Raw genomic sequence first — 4,994 nt, 5'->3', positions numbered from 1 at the left:
AGGTTCTTTCTTCTCTTGAAGTCCAGATCCCCACAGTGTCTTTATTTTCCAACTACCTTCATGGCAGGTCTTTGTCCATCTCATCTGTGAGTTCCTACTTATCCCTCAGCCTCTAAGCATTAGGATACTTTGTCCAAGCTTCAGTCTTTGTTGTGTTTTTTCTTCTCCTTTATCTTTGCTTATTCTCTTGGTGATCTCACTCATTTTCATAGATTTAAATACTATCTACAAAATAGGTAATTTTCTTTTTTAATTCTTAATTTTTATAGGTATAGAGTAGATGTACATGTTTATGGGATACCTGAGATATTTTGATACAGGCATGCAATGCATAATAATCACATCAGAGTCAATAGGGTACCCGTCACCTCAAGGGTTTATTCTTTTTTTTTTGTTGCAGTTTTTACATTTATTTAAACAGAAAACGTGCACACGAGCTGTCTACTCATTTTCTTCACTGTGCAGCCTGGCATTGGGGTTGGTGACTCTGATGGCCAGCTGGGCAGCTCTTTCCACAATGGCTTTGCGGTTCTTGGAGGAAACATTGTGAGCAATCTCGGCAGAGTAAGATTTGTTGCACATCAGCAGCACTTCCAGCTCCTTGACGTTGTGGACCAGGAACTTCCGGAATCCACTGGGCAGCATGTGCTTTGTTTTTTTGTTGCTCCCATAACCAATGTTGGGCATCAAGATCTGGTCCTTGAATCTTCTACGAACCCTGTTGCCAATGCCTCTGGGTTTCCGCCAGTTACGCTTAATTTTGACATATCGGTCTGACTGGTGCCGGATAAACTTCTTGGTTCTTTTTTTGATGATCTTGGGCTTCACAAGGGGTCTGAGGGCGGCCATGATGCCGAGGAGGAGATGGCTGCCACCTCCGTAGGCAGCGCCGAGGAAGAGAGAAGGGCACCTCAAGGGTTTATTCTTTGTGTTTCAAACAATCCAGTTTTACTCTTTTAGTTATAAAATAGTTATTTCCCAAATTACACCTATAGCTCAGATCTCTCTCTCTCTTGACTTCCTGATCAGACTATCTTGCTGTCTCTTTGGTGTTGCCACTTGGAAGTATAATAATATCCCAAACTTGGCACATCCATAAACAAATTTGTTTTTTCTCTCAAATTCTCAGTAAACAGCAACTCCAACCTCATATTTGCTTAGACTAATATTTTATTGTCGTCTTCTCCCCCACTCTCTCTTTTTCTCACAGTTTGTCAGAATATGATACTAGCTCTACCTTCAAACATGTCCAGAAGGTAGTCTCTTGTTATCATCCCCGCCTCTCCTATGTGGTCCAAGCCACCATCATCTTGCACCGGGTTATTACCAAAGCTTCCTTAATTGTCCCTCCGCTTCTAACATTTGATAGACATTTTTCAACATAAATTTCCTGAAAATGGCAGCCAGAATGATCCTTTTTAAGCAAGTCAGGCCATGTCCCTTCATTGTCCTAAGCTCTTATCTTCCCATCTCATTCCAAATAACAGTCAAAGTTCTTAAAATCACCATTTCTATATTTGCCCGCCCTTCCTGCTATTCAGTATGGACTTCTTACCTGCTTTGCTCCCAAGCTCCCAGCCTGGATTCTTGACTCTTGCTCTCCAGACTCACAGACTCTGCATTGCTCACTTCCCCAGGCCCAGGGTACCCAGACCCCAGTTGCTTCTCCCCAGTACCACATCTCCTATGACTTGTCCCTTTTCTTGTCTAGGGTCACCCTCTTCCTTTGTGTCTTTGTGCATCTTCCATCTTTCAGGAGTGGTGTTTTTGGCCTCTTTGACTTAGGTAGGGGTTGTCAACCCCTGTCCTATCTATCTATGCTTTTAACTTTGTCTTCTCCTTCTGTTGCTGTTGTTACTGCCTTCCTTCTTACTCTGGGACAATCCTGGTTTACGAAGGGAGGAAGATCTGTATTCTCAGGGACATACAACAAAATTGTAGGGCGATTTTACCTATTGGATCATCTGTCACATCTTCCCACAGACCTGCAAACCCCAGGGGCAGAATACCTCCTGGATATCACATCTACAAGTTTGAAAGTGGTAATGCAATTCTTAGGAACCCCTTACATTGTAAAGTATTTCGGGTTCCAAAGAGTTGTAAATTACTGTCTCAATCATCCAGTCCCCCAATATTATTCCTAGGTTTCTAAAAGATAGATAAAAGGCTATGCATGGTTGCTTACACCTGTAATCCCAACATTCTGGGGATGCCAAGGTAGGTGGATTGCTTAAGTCTAGGAGTTTGAGACCAGTCTGGCCAACATGGTGAAATGCCATCTCTACTAAAAATACAAAAAAATTAGCCAAGTGTGGTGGCGTGCACCTGTAGTCCCAGCCACTTGGGAGGTGGAGGTGGGAGAATCACCTGAGCCCAGGAGGTCAGGGCTTCAGTGAGCTGAAATCAGGCCACTGCACCCCACCCTGGGCAATCAGAGTGAGATCCTATCTCAGAAAAAAATAATAATAAAATAAAAGATAGACAAAATATGTGACAGTTGATCCAATAAATAAAACCACCCTACAATTTGGTTGCGTGTCCCTGAGAATACAGATCTTACTCCTCTGGTAAACCAGAGTTGTCCCAGAGTAAGAAGGAAGGCAGCAATACCAGCAGCAGAAGGAGAAGACAAAGCCAGTTAGGCCAACTTAATTGTCCTGCCCGATTGCTCGTGCATCCCTGTGCTTGTCTTTGTCATTTACTAAATCAGATACTTAGCATATATCTGATCATTTACAAAGCCAGGCACAGAACTGCATAGTTTAATTATGATTGTATCTGGCCTTTTTGCAGAGGCTAAGCTTTGGCAGTTTGCCAACAGGAATTCTTTAGTTAAGTATTTTTGATAATATATACAAAGCAAGTTTGATTGAGTAGCTCTTAATAGCTTCAAATACTGTCAAGTCTCAAAGAATGAGTGCAGCCACTGTTTTTTAACTGCAAAAGTATCCTCATTTTCGTATCAGTCCCGTTCCCATGCATCCCACCAAGATTTGCTGCTATTTTCTAATATACGATATACTGAACATTTGCTTTTTGTAAACCAAGTTTTAAAGCTCCAATAAATGTTTCAGTGTAGCCTGGCTCCAATGTGGCAGTGGGCTTTCCAGTTCAGCAAGACTGTAAAATAACAATGGAGTAATTCTGATGAACTAAGCAGCTTGTTAAATACTACTCACATTTTCTTTGGGAAATGAGTGCTTCTGGCTTTACCAAAACACTTTTTTTTAATTATGCAAAGAGGTTTAATTTTACATTGTCCTGTCTTTTCTTATGAACTCATAATATTCAGAACAAGGACAAAGCACTGCAGAGGGCTTTAGTGGTAAAGAAGAGTCATTAGAGCAAGAAGAATCTGACATAGTTGACTCCATCTTGCTTCTAACCTCCAAGTTATACTAGTTCATTTTTGGGCATAGACTGAGCTGACTTTGGGAGAAATTTAGTTTATAGTTTAAAGAAAAGATGACAATAGCCCTTCCCAAAACTCAGCCACCTTTGTAAAACTAATGAAAGACAACAAGGTTAGGATTATGAGAGAGACCTGAATTCTGCTAAAATGTAGGCATAGTTTATATAATCCCTTACTGCTAAGGAGTCATGTGGCCGGGGTCACAAGATTTGGGACTTCCCCAATTACTACTGTAGGCAACATCACTGTTAAAGAACTAAGATTGGTTTTTGGGGATATCTTTGGGACTGACCCCACCCAGACACTTGTGACTCATGACTCAGTTTCTCCTGTGGCCCCACCCGGAGAGAGACTCAGTACATAAGGACCATTTTCCACATGGTTATCATTTCATCCCCAGGCAGCAGCACCCATTTCCTAGCCTCTGCCCACCAAATTGTCCATAAAAACTGTAGCCTGTGAGCCTTTGAGGAGACCGATTTGAGTAAAATACTTTGTATCCAGTGTGGCATGGCCAGCTTCACATCAAGCCAACTCTCTTTCTTTACAAAAAAAAAAAAAAAAAAAAAAAACTCATTATATTAAGAACGAGTCACTTCTTTGGGCTCTGTTTGTCTCTATGAACACTGCTGAGATCAGCAAGCAGTATGAAGCACACCAAAGAACAACTCTCCCTCCTTTTTCCTGGCCTTACTCCCACCTGCTAAACACATACAAACCAACAGGCATTTCTTTACTTGAAGAATTTCTACTTCTCTGTCAAGAAATAGTTTTACTATTTTCTTCATGTTTCTTCATGTTGAGGACATCAGTAATTCCCTCCCTCTTTCTTCTACTCAGTCACTGATTTTTCTCTTCACATTGTGCTATCTAGATTTTATTACTTATCATTCTTGTTGGTTATTTATAATGTATTTCTTCTAGACTCTGAGATTCTCATGGGCAAAGATCAGTTTTTTTCTTTGACATTCAGCACATTATACATAGTATACAATAAATGATGAGTACATTTATGAAAAACAGAGTAAATGAAGTAGGCTTTGTCATCAAACAAACAAGAAAAGAAATATAATTTATCAAAGAGAAAATAGATATCTAGATATATAAATGACACTAAAGCTTTGGGGTGAAGGGGAAATGCTATATTAGTTATATACCCCTAAGATGTGAGTATTTATTTCCCCGAATGTAGAGTATACTAGTCAAAATGTAAAATATCAACATTATAACCTCCTCTGAGATGATCCTATCTCACAGTTACCTTGATTTTCACCTAGGATAAGTGAAAGGAACTGTGACCACAGCCCAACAGAGAACGTACGTGGTTCTCAATAATCAAAGCCATATTTGGTACCAATGGACAGTCTCAACATCAAAAGGGAGGAGAAAGGAAGTGGCAATGGAGAATTGAAGCAGGCTCTCATGGTAGAACAACTCTGTTATTATTCTTGAGGAAGACAGGCAACTACCATCCAAGCAGGCAGGAGATGGTTTTAGAGGAAAGTCACAATGGTGATCTGGCCATTAACACATGCTGCACTTTGATGCTGACTTTCAACCATAGGTGAGAAATGAAACCTGT

General features: G+C 40.6%; 1 pseudogene across 1 annotated transcript; it reads right to left on the bottom strand.

The window, feature by feature from the left end:
• Window positions 1–401: 401 nt before the first annotated feature.
• Window positions 402–904, bottom strand: LOC111546792 (annotated as a pseudogene). Its single transcript, XR_002732928.2, has one exon. The product of XR_002732928.2 is annotated as a 60S ribosomal protein L32 pseudogene (transcript).
• Window positions 905–4,994: the final 4,090 nt, after the last annotated feature.

Source organism: Piliocolobus tephrosceles, chromosome 4 (assembly GCF_002776525.5).
Source record: "Piliocolobus tephrosceles isolate RC106 chromosome 4, ASM277652v3, whole genome shotgun sequence".
NCBI classification, from domain to species: Eukaryota; Metazoa; Chordata; class Mammalia; order Primates; family Cercopithecidae; genus Piliocolobus; species Piliocolobus tephrosceles.
The sequence above is the reverse complement of the archived record's forward strand: the minus strand, read 5'-3'. Positions and strand labels throughout refer to the sequence as shown.